Genomic DNA, 13479 nt, shown 5'->3' with positions numbered 1-13479 from the left:
ATTGTTCAAAAGGCTTCTATAAAAAGAGAAAGCCTTTTGACAAAACCGACTGCAGCCCCCTTAAGATAATAGTATAATACCATACGAAGCCCCGCCATATGAAATATGAATTTTCTTTTGGTAATATTGTTGTGTGGTTCATACCACAGAATACCAAAGATCGCATATATCGGGTATATTGTATGAAGTATGGCCGAAAATGAATCATTTACCACGGTAGGGGAATGTTTGCTATCGTTTTGCTTTTCCATGACAATTCATTATTGTTTGATTACAATATGTATCCATAATTCCTATTTAATTGATGCGTTTGCACTCTGTGGTCTCTGCGGCTTACATTGGGTATTGGACGTTTTCACATTTGCCACAACTGTACCTTCCTGATAGAATTTTCACATTGCACAATATTTCGATCGGCTTTTTTTGTTCATCTACATTTTTCTATTAATTTTCGTATCGTTCCATTTAGTGAGTTTTTAATTTTATGAACTCATTCAAAACGTTGCCCATCAATACAATTTAAGTTCATGTGTGGTAGGAGACGCATAACTGAGTTTAGTGAGACGTAAGTGTTCGTTTTAGCGTTTAGTGTATGATATTATGATAAATGTTAGCCACATCAACCAATTAAACCAAATTATGCCGTCATTTAATAATGTGATTTATATACCGTAGTGCACCATGTCGAGAAGCAAGAGCCATAGTCGCTCTAAGAGCAGAAGTCGCAGCCGTTCGCGCAGCCGTAGGACATCACGCAGCTATTCTAGAAGCCGTTCGGGATCAAGTCGCAGCCGCAGTCGCAGCAGGAGCAAGACGCCGGTCGATAAACACAGGCTCCATGTCAGAGACATCGGTTAGTACTTAGACCACCTATAGCTCAATTTGACTAGTGACTATTTAAGGCTATTTAAATTTTTTGTTATTGTAAAGTAGATAGTTTTAGTAAAAACAAATATTTTTGATTTATAGTTCACCCTTTGTATATCATCCATTTATTAGATAATGAAATATATTATTGTATATTTCAGTTAATTACTGATGATGTATTTATTCACTGAATTAGGAAGCAGCATAACAAGACGTGATATTGAAAAAGAGTTTGAACGATATGGTACACTACTTGAAGTATGGATGTCAAGAACCAGACCAAGTTTTGCTTTTGTAGTGTACAAAAGAGATAAAGATGCTGCTGAAGCACAAAAACGTACTAATGGAATGTAAGTTGTAGAAAATAATATTAAATAATTAATATATTTCTTTACATTCATTTAGTTTTTAAAAATCTTATATACCAATGATTATCTATAACTAGCTGATCCTGCTGGCACTTTGTTGTCCGTTAAATGTACCAATTCTATATGACTCAAACTTTGTTCAATTCGTTATTTAATATTCGGTGTATGGTGTTCAAAATTTATCTTAACTTTTTTGTTGCCCGGAATAAAAATTCTGATTTGCAGCAGTGTATTATCAGGTAGGCAGTGTACGTAAGTGTATGATTTAACTCTAAAGTATCAAAATTGTACCAAGTTTGTCATTTTTACTTAATTCCACCTACGGAGGATTAATATAATCAATTAATACAAAAGCCTAACGCAACCGTACTAAAATCCGATGAATAAAAAAAAAACTAATTTAACACTTTAAATTAGCCTATCTTCTTCCCAGAGGTCTAATCTACACTCAAACATTCATTTTATCTATATCTATACTAATATATAAAATGATAGCGTTTGTTTGTATGTTCAGGATAAACTCCGAAACTACCTACTGAACCGATTTCAAAAATTCTTTCACCAATACAAAGCCACATTCTTTGTGAGTGTCGTAGGCTAATTTAAAAAGGGAAGTGATCACAATCAAAATTTTTGTTTTTAATGGTTGCTAGGGTTATATATATAGATAAAAATAATTGCATATACTCTATTCGGAATGAGATCGTAGCCCGGCGACGACCAGTTTTTGTTGGACCGTGGTCAGACATATAGTCAGACGTCATCCCCACTACGGTGACGCATTGGACGCTGGCACGGAATAAAGCCACGCCCATGCGCACAACTTGGCCGCCGGGGTACAATCTCATTCCGAATAGAGTATAGACAATGTTGTTGTTTTTGGCCATGTTGCCAGGTGTGCACTAAAGAGGCCATAACTCCGGAACCACTTATCCCACAGCCTACAAAAACCATCTACATATCAATCTTAATATGTCCTGAAATTTTTATCGAAATCGGTTGGGTGGATCTTGAGTTATAAAATTTATTCAAAATGTACACTTATTTTTATATATATAGATAATAACTGTATAAAATAAACTATACATGATTTTTCAGTTCTTAAACTCCAAAAAGGTGGTATAAAATATTCATTAGGAGGATGCTACACCCGTATTTGTTGTTTTCGTTTTACAAGTGTGGAATATATAAAATGTACAGTTAGCAGTTTGGGTTTAGCTTTGTTAAGAGTAAATTGATCTTTTATGAAACTTTATGGTAAGAACATTAACTGCATTAGTATGTAGGTTTTTATCAATAATGAGTTTTTTAAGCAAGTTGCTTGTATAAAATGCTCAACTTGCTAAAAATTTGAATTACCTTTAAAAAATTAACATGAGTACATGGATAATGTTCTTACCATTAAGTTTCATATTTGGTCGATTCACTCTAATTTTTAAGCTAACAAAGCTAAAAGTAAACCTAACCATAGGTCGCAAAATTTTTTGATGGGTCGCAACTCGCAGTTACGATTCGGATTACAGTTATTTTAGTTGTAAATTGATACCTCTATATTGTATAATAATAATGTGAAGTCCAACTAGTATTTTAGAATGTATAACATCGAGTCGCCCCAGATAACGAATGGACTCATTGTATGCTTCACAGAGAGGCACTTGTGTCAAAAAAAAATTTCAACTGAATTAGATAAAGTTCCTAGTGAATCTGTTAAAATTATTAATTTTATTAAATCTGGAACATTAAATAGTAGATTGTTTTACAAACTCTGTGAAGAAAATGTTAAATCATTTTTACTTCACTCAGAAGTACGTTGGATTTCTCGACGAAAATGCCTATTCAGACTATTTCAACTTTGTCATGAAGTCTCAATTTTCATATTATACAAATTTTTTTGTATTATTTATAATTTATTTTATTTATTTATTATGTATTTATTATTCAGTATTGTATTTTATAAAAATCCAATGATAAAATTGATTAGGTATAATAAAAATATTATTTATTTATGGCATACCCACTTGATATTTTTTTTTTAGCAGGGGGTCATGTACCCATTAAAGATTTAATTTATGGGTTGCCATTGTATAAAGTTTGGGAAACACAACTCTAGGGTATACTTTTGAGTATAGTGGAGAATCAATTATGTGTATTAATTAACTGAGTGTGTAGTATAAATCAAACAATGAAAAAAAAAAAAAATTTAAAGCAATAATTAAGTGTTTTTTTCATCGCCCTTAAACATTTTTTTTTTTGTCTACCTAATGTTTTATCCTTATTAATATTAAGAATTAGGTTGTGTGTCTCAGACTGTCCATACAATGCATTATGGACTCCATTGCTGAAAATGTTTCGCCTTGCTTAAAATCATTTATTTGTAAAATTGTATCACTTATAAATTTAGATAAAAATTTAATTTCTTTTACGGACTCAAAAGTGTTGTCATAATTTGCACAATTTTCTAGTCAATTATTACTTATGTAACTTATATACTCTATTCAACATAAGAAGCGAATGGTTTTAGTTGGTGATGCACAGGTCACACACAACTGTTTCCTCTACAATCAACCACCTGTAACCGATACACAAAACAATGGCATGTCCCATGTGTATAAGTCATCCGCCCAAGTCACTTCTTATGTTGGATAAAGTATAATAATAAAATAAAAAGTAACATTAGTACCCGCGTATACTATAATTCTAACATAGATTAAAATATATATAGTTTAAGCTTAGCTTAAATTTAATAATACAAATGATAATCTGGAACTATGTGATTAATAAAAATAGAACAACAATTTAATAGCACGGATTTTTGACGCTTTGTATATATAATTTAAAATTTGTTATTACTCGCATTAAAAGGAAAATGTTGAAGGAAACTGTTAGGAGAAAACAAATTATTATTTAATCTTTGATGATAGGTAATTATACTTAAATATTGAAAATAAAATGACTATCGATTATGCTAAACATAAGTTGAGTATATTTTCTGTATGAAAAATGGAGACAAATAATTAACAATAATTATACCACTTACAATCATATTATTAAGTTGTTAATATTAATTAGTTAAATATAAAGTATGTTATACTTAATTAATTTCCTGCAAACAAATTATTTGTACATATTCTATAACTGTTATAAAGTATTAATACGTTGTAGCAAAAATTAATTGAATATTAATAGAATTTGAACATATTTTTAAATAGAATTTTGCAAGATAAATAGATAAAAATTTTTAAAAAAGAACTGAACATCCCCCATTCCAATGAAAATAATTAGGTATGGTGCTTTAAAAATATAAAAAAAATTATTTATTACTGATTTTAGTGAGTTTAAAAATATATCTATGCTGTAAAAATTACTCAATTATGTTCTTAAAACTTATAAATAATTAGTATTTATAACAATATATTACTGTGAATATTTTTCTATTTTTTTTGTATGTAACTGGTTAATTTTTAAATCCAATGTGTTTTTATACAGGGAATTGTATGGGAGCTTCTTAACTGTAAGTTTTGCAAAAACGCGTGGACTCAGTCGTAGGTCATCAAGAAACAACAGTTATCGTGATTCACTTAGATGCTACTCTTGCAATCGAGTAGGACACTTCTCACGTTCCTGTAAAGAAGTCAACTATGGTTACAGACGTTAAGGTAATTATGTTTAATAATTATTAAATACATTTTCCTTTGGAAATATATTAATTCTTATTTTGAATATGTATTTATCATATTGTAATTATAAATTGATGTACAATTGAGCATTGATCAACCACTGTAACAACTTATACAATAATACATATAATGTATAATTTTAGTCTCACTAAAAGTTAAAATAAGAAATTAAGAAATACTCACACATTGGTTAATTGGTAAAACAGTTTTGATATAATTTATTCTATATTTTCGTATTTTCTAGGTGTTCTAATATTTTATAAAATGTATTTTTTCAATTATTGATCTTGAGGTTTATATATTTTATTTTATTGGTGTCGGCTCTATTTATTAAAAGCATAGAGGTGATAAACTATCTTTGCTTGCTGTTTATTTAATTAAAACAATTTTAGTTTTTATATCTACAAGAGTTTCTTTTATAACAATATATTAAGTATAGTTGTATTAAAATACAAGATATGCGATCTTTTAATAAATTGAATTTATGCATTCAACTATTTTAAAATTATAATATTACAAAAAATATATTGTAACTTATTATAATTTTAGTTATTTAATTATTTTTATTTTTAATAGGAGAAATACATTTTAAAGTATATTAATTTGTATTCAAATATTCTTCTTTTTTTATCACTTGCTCAGCATGCTGTTTAGTTTTCACTATATATATAAACTATAATATACACTATTTATTGATCATAAATCATAAAAGATAATTGGATCATTAATTTTAAATTTTATCATTTTATTAAAGAAATTCTGTAAAAAAATAGGTACACTACTATAGTCGGGAGAATGAAAAGTGGCCGCTTGCAAATATATCTAATAGAAACATTTGTTTTTCCGATAAACAGAGGTTCTGAAATTGGTTTACTGCATCATTATAATTTGTACATTTGTATTGGGTAATTAATAATTATATCCATATCTAATATTTCAAAATGTGCGCGCTTTATTTTGTGAAACTGTGACAAAACTCCTCCGCCAGGAGCGTGAGCATCAGCGGCCACTTTTCATTTTCCCGATAATAGTGCTTAACTTAGTTTAAAATCTAATATATAATTTATTTTTAGAATAATGTAACATTCAGACATGGTATTAGTACTTTATGTTTAGCTTTTGGCTTTTATGCAGAACATCATATAGTATACAGATACATAGTTAATAAAATAGATTAATTCTTTAATCCTTGAATATAATTTACATCATTTTGATGACAAACTGTGATGTAATTAAATCATCACAATTTAATTAAAATTAAAAATTTTTATACTGGGTGATTCATTATCAAAGAACATTCATTATCTCATAATGGTTTTGAAACCATTGTACTTTTATTGTTTTTTTATGTTTTTACTTTTTTGAATAACTAAATACAATTTTTTTTTCTTATTTTAAATCGAAATATTTTTCAAAGTAATTTATGATATGAAAATCACATTTTGGAACAGTAGTTTATGAGTTATAACTTATAAATATTTAAAGTACCACGCAAAATGTTAGTACACTACTCTATCTAAACTTTAAATATTTATAACTAATAAGTATCAAAATATACATAGTTTATATCATATCAACAATTACTACTTTGGTATATGAAATAAAAATACTTGTTCTGATAGGTAGGTTCACACCAGTAAAAACTTAAAAATTATTATGTTAAAATATAGTAAAAAATATAATTTATTTTCAAAAAATTTATAGACATTGATAGAGTCTTTAATAAAAGAATCATCTGATGTATCAAAATAGTGAATAGTGATTTAATTTCTTATTATAAGTTAGTGACTAGTTAGTGAGTATCTATATCTGTGATGTTATATGAATTACTATAAATTGTATTACTGGCTTTGAAGAATATCTTATGCAGCTTTTCTAACACTTAATAAACTTTTACTGAAATAATATTTCTAATGAAGCAAGGAAATTTTGATCTTTTATTTTTTTTAAATATAAAGAAAAAGACTATTTCTACTTTTCATTTAATTATATTATTAGCTATTTTATGCATTCAAGTTGAAAAATTATTTATGTTTCAGACCACTCAAATTGTGTTTAAAAGTAATAACATAATGTATTTCCATATTTGTATACTAAAGTATTAAACATTATTTTTAACTCAATAAATTTAGCTTTGAACACTTTAAACAAAATGTGTACTTTTACAATAATAAAATATATTTTTTTGACTTAAAAAGTAGCTATTTTAGTACAAATATGGCATGTGATTTTATTCTAAAATAGTAGCTTGACAGTAATTTTTTTCTGGTGATATTTTAGTTGTAGATAAAGAATTTAAAAAAGGTTATGTCTCTTTACATATCTATTTATATTACATTTTGAAACTGACCAATACAGTTAACTGTTAATAGTAGTGTCTTATATTGGATTTCATATTTCATTTTACACATGTTCATGGTTATTAATAAATAAAATAAGATCTGTTTTTAATTCAAGTTCAAAATATTAAAATGGTAAACAATGCATTTGTAAATAATTATGTAATTATACATATTAATTAATTTAAAAAGTTAACATTTTAATAAAATTGTGTAAAACATCTACCACCCTCAAATATATTTAAGTATAAAATTCTTCTATATTCTTCTTGAACTCTCAAATTGATATATTTATATAAATAAGCAATGGATTATTTTTTATTGGACTAATTTTTAGCAAATAACATTTGTAACTTAATTTAACGTAAAATTTAAAAAAAAAAAATTGATATAAACAATATTTATTTCTTTTTGTAATTATTCTTATCCTTTTGATATCTAATTTAATTATATCCATATAAAATAGTTTGAATTTTATATTCATATAGGAGGAATGTGAGTTGTTATGGTTAAATGAACTTAATTGGGGCGTCATTTGCCAATGATGATGATGGTGTTGTTGATATTGATGGTGTTGATTTGATGGTGTTGATTTGATGGTGATCATGACACCAGTATGTTCCTCATTGTTGGCACAACATGATGGTGTGGTAGATTTTTATACAGGGCGAGCTCATCGAACGCCGTCCAATTTGTCAAAACTGTAATATGGTAGGTATAAGGTGTGTATTTAATCAGTGAAATGGAAAGTCTAGGATGTATAATTTTTTTATTTGACCTGTTCTATAATTTATGTTGTATTAATTTGTACTGATAATAGCCTATGTCTCAAACAATTAATGCATGCTAAGAAAACGATAAATATTTGATTTTTCTTTTAAATGTTTAACTATTTGTTGTATCCAGATTACAAATTTATAATTTATTTAATATATATATTCATATTTTATATATTATTTATTTATAATTATTTATTATTTATATATTAATAAAACATGATCAATAATGAACATTTTATATATTCTTATATATATATGTATATGTACACTGTAAAGGATATTCTTTGAACACAAATGAATTTGAAGTGGTGTGGTAATGAAAACTATATTATCATAGCAATACAAAGTTACTATGTTTTCATTGGATATACTGTATAATGTACTGTATTGTCTGTATTTATGTTGAATATTAAAAACATATAAAAGAAAAAAGTTATTTAAGGTATTTTCTTTGATTTAAATACTAAGTATATGATTTTACAATAGGCTTTAATATTTTTATTATATTCATACTATATATTAATAAAATTTTAATTAAAAAATGTATTTATGTTTATTCAGGTGTTGCTGACTCAACATCACCTACGAAAAGGATAATTTGTTTATAATAATGAAAAATATTCTCACATCAATTTTGAACGATAGTAGTTTATATTTTTATTTTCATGAGCCAGAACTTATATATTGGTTATTATGTATCACTTAATTGATTTTGTTTGCTTACTTCAACCTGGATTTTTTTTAATATTATTACACCTACTTAAATGGATTCAATTGTAGGTATGTTATGAAAATAAATCTTTTTTTATAGTTGGAAATACTTTTATTTTTTATCCACATAAATAAATCATTAAAAAAAATTGTCATTACTTATAATTCATAAATATTAATCAATGAATATATTGGTTTTATAATGAATAATGATATATTGATGTGCGTGTGTGTTTATTTTTCTATTAGCCTTTTGGATCAGTAAAATGCTGCTTCAATCTTCAACTTTGAGAGTGGTTTCTTGTAGCAAATTAGATCTAGTTTGTACATTAGTTATGTCATACTTACAAATTTCCCACTACTTTTGAAAATAATTTGTAAAAACGAATGATAATGTTTTTTTGTTTGTTAGTAAAAAAGCATGAAAACGAAATACAAGGTTCCTCATAAGTTACTCTTACCAGAATTAAATTTATCTAAAATACCGGGTCACATTTTTTTTTATAAGCATTTAAAATTCAGATTCTTATGAAAATCGTGAATAAAATGTAAATTATTTTGTTCTTGAAAATTCATCACATTTTTAATTCCAACACCCAAGACTTTAAAATGTAAGATAAAGTTCCTCATAAGTTGTTCTTGCGGTAACCATGGCTTAAATATACAATGTTATTGCAATAGTATCCCCACTATATCACTTTATCACGTTAAGGAATTAAAATGGCAGCGTAAGGGGACAACCTATACTGGCTATATACTATGATATTATATACTAAAATACAGACTGTACCTTAATGCTGCAATTTTATTTTTGTTTCATAACAATATATGCTAAGTGCAATAACCTTGTATATTTAAGTCATGACGGTAACCTAAAATATACGTGCTCTCATTTTTACCTGATAACAATTTTAGTTATTTTATTGTAAATCATTACATTATCTATTATTCACAATGCAATTTTCGATTCATTTTTATTGATATTTATTCCACTGTTATATGGTATGTCGTGTGGTTGCTATTGGGTTTATAAGTTAATGACAGTTAGTAATATTATAATAAATGATTAGTAAATAATAGATGCGATAAAAATGTTAATTTTAATACCTAAGTCTTGGAAATTTAACATAAGGTATTTCATAAGTAGTTCATACAAATTATATAACATAACTTATACATAATTTATTATGAGAACAATTAAAGTGCCATCAAGGCATTAATATCATTAGGTAGTCAAAAGCAAAGCAATATTCTTGTCTAATGTGTAATTGAGGTAATGGAGTGTGGGCTTACATTTAAGCCTGGAATTATTATTTACCTTCAATCTTAATATGGCCTCAACTACCTACTGTTAACTCAATCCATGACAAATATTTGAGTTGTCAATTTTATTGTTATTCAACATATAGGTACTAATATTATATAACTTAGAAGGTTTAAGAATATTAATCATAAGTATCCAAAAATGTTAATATTATTATTTTCATCATTACCATTTTAGAGTAGTAAACTTAACTTTTTTTATAGTTATTACTTGGGTACCTATTAGTTTTGCTATAATTAATTGCCACCATTGTTGATTATTGTAAAAACATACCTAAGTAATATTATTGTTTAAAGTTGTGATGAACAATATCATGGGTAGGTAATTGATGAGATTATATAAAAAATGATACCCACCTCCCAAAAGTTGGTAAATCTCAGGAACAATTACTTTAAAAATTACCTTTTGTCACGTACTAATGCACTACCTATATATTACCATCGTATCTATGGACTATTTGTACATAAATTGACATACTTTATAGGTATCATTACGATTTTACAAGGAAGGGAAGATTGGTTAGTAGCCGGACATCCGGTAGGAAATAGAAATGTGTGAGAATGAGAGATGGATATCTACTTTTTATCGCGAATCATGACCAGTAGCGATAGCCACAAGGCCACGAACGCGTCCGGGACCCCCGGCCTTATTTTTGTTGAGGGGCCCCCGATAGTACTATGAATATTGGATATTGAATATTATTATATATTATATCATTAAAAATTATAATACTATTATAGTATTATCATTTTACCAAAATTACTGACAAACAAAATCAATTACACAACTAGAATCACATTAAAAAATATTAAGTTGTATTATATTATAAGGTATTATTTATATGATATTTTAGAATTATAAATAATTACTATAACTATGTAGTTAACATAAGTGTGTATTTTAAATTAGGTACCTTTAAAAAAATATAATATTTTGCACTACCTACTTGTTAATTAGCACTTTTTTATCATTTTTTAAATAACATTTTTAGGGGCTCTTGGCCCTTCTATATATATGCATCCAGAGCTCTTTAAATACTAGGCTGATACTTGATAATTTTTAACCTACCTACGTAATTTCAAATCGGCATTTGGCGCTAAAACCGTGTGGAATATTTATTATATAATATGTAGCCAATAGCCATGTAGGTAACTATATATACCTAATATTTCATATTTTTTCATTTTTATTTGGAACATTATTATATAGCTACTTTTCTGCGTACCTACCTAATGAAAATATATAAATATGTAACGATGTATTATGCAGAGTAATTCACCAAATACGCTCACCTCCTTAGTTTCTTCAATAATGCAGTAAGTATTCAAAATCAGATTTTTAGATTTTTTAAATAAATTTAAAGAATAAAGACAATATTTTCAAATTTTTGAGATATCTTGTACAACTATTAAGGAGTATACTGTAAAGATACAAACTTCTGTTTTTTAAATGAGATTATGAGAACCACTCTTCTCTAGTGAATATTTTTCCAAAAATATTGTAGATACCTACCTAAATCAAAATTTGAACGAGTAGTTTTTGAGTTATTTAACTTTTTGTGCTAAGGATAATAGATCCATAATAATAGATTTGTATTTTGGAAGATATTGGCAATGATGATTTGTAAATGTTAGTGATTAATATTAATCTAACAACATTAATAATTTGTAAAAATGGTCCAAATATATACCTACTTATAATAAGAATAGAGGAAACAAATCCTCAGTATAATTATACTAAATTTGACTAAATATAAATAATTTATAAGAATTAAATTATTTTATAAATTATAGATTGTATATTGTAAATTATGTTAAAAATACAATATTACTACATATTATATATTATAATATATGTATATAAAATATATGCTACAATATTGTTTTTCGACATTTTTAACAGTATCCCTAGTCCTTACTCAAAATAGACGTGATTAATATGTAATTCTTGGCTTTAAATTATGTAGGTGAGTCATTCAACAAAATAAAAACTAGGATTGACTCAAACTACAGAAAGAAGAATGAGAGAACTATTTACAAGAATCCAAAGTTATTAAAATAAATGTTGAAGAGTCTTACTTCCTAAAAGCGACCACTCATAATATCAGAAAACGCTGCAATGACTGGGTAATATTATAAACACATTACATTTTCATTTATATTTAATATTATTATGATTATTATTTTATTATAAGTTCGTGGCTGATTAGGTAATATAATCTCATAATATTATATACTACCATCACATATTATATTTATTTACATTTTAATTTATATACAATTATTATTATAAGCGTTGGTATCGTGGTATATATTTATTTTATAATATATATATATAATATAGGGTAAAAGACAATTATTGTTATTATTTTTTTATACATTCATTTATATACAATTGTTATATTATTATTATTATTATTATTATAAACATCGGTATTGTGTCATACATTTTTCATAAAATAATAGTTTTTTTTAACAATAATATAGGTACAATATTAATTTAATTTCTAATATATAATTTATAAAATAATTCCTATAAATTGTTTGTGTTTAGCAATCCCCGGTATAATGTTACCTGTCATTTTTTTTCCTATTGCGGTGATTTTGATTTTCCAACTATCCTATAATAAATACTAGATCCAATCTAACATCTATTTTATATACTTTAGTAAAACCATTGTTAAGGGTTAAAGTATATCATTAGTATAAACATTTCAATAACTAAGAAACTACTCTTCAAAATTTTGAATTTGGTAAGTACATCAAAAATTAAAATGTTAAAAAAAATTATCCATTAAATAATTTAAAGTAATAAAGGGGGTTCTTATTTGAAAAACAGAAGTTTATATCACCACAGGACATTCCTTATGTAAGTAGTTAAAATAATATTCGAGAATTTGAAAAATGTGGTTTGAGTGAGAATACATATTTGAAAATTCCAAAAATCAGAATTTGAATAAATTCATTATTAAATGAAAAAATGGGCGAGAGGTTGCTTGGTTAATCATCCTGTAAATTAAGTAGATATTTAAATTGGTATATATTTTGAACAAAATCTGCTGGTATTATCTACATATGTATAAAAGAGAGATATAGGGGCATAGGGCCATGAGGATAGATAGCAATAGCCAATATTGAGGTGACTAAAAGTAGGTAGGTCGTTGGTGCTCGTAATTGTAAGATAACTTATACTGTAAGTTATATTGGGACAAAACTGATATAGGTGATATAGAAGCAAAACTGCATACAGTTTTGTACACGATACATATACTGTATACATTCCGATACGTCCTCTATCCAAAGAAGTTATCTCCCATCACAATTTTATCCTATAAATTATAATCCTGCGTCATTGACATGTATAAGCCAATGCGTAGGTGCGTTGGTGGTATGTCTATTTTCTCCACGGGTAGAT

General features: G+C 26.4%; 1 pseudogene; it reads left to right on the top strand.

Moving 5' to 3' along the window:
- The first annotated feature begins 282 nt into the window (after window positions 1-282).
- On the top strand, window positions 283-4840 carry LOC132939033 (transformer-2 protein homolog alpha-like; annotated as a pseudogene).
- The last annotated feature ends 8639 nt before the right edge of the window (window positions 4841-13479 follow it).

The sequence above is a fragment of the Metopolophium dirhodum genome, chromosome 2 (assembly GCF_019925205.1).
Source record: "Metopolophium dirhodum isolate CAU chromosome 2, ASM1992520v1, whole genome shotgun sequence".
NCBI lineage: Eukaryota > Metazoa > Arthropoda > Insecta > Hemiptera > Aphididae > Metopolophium > Metopolophium dirhodum.
This window is presented reverse-complemented; position numbering and strand designations above follow the sequence as displayed.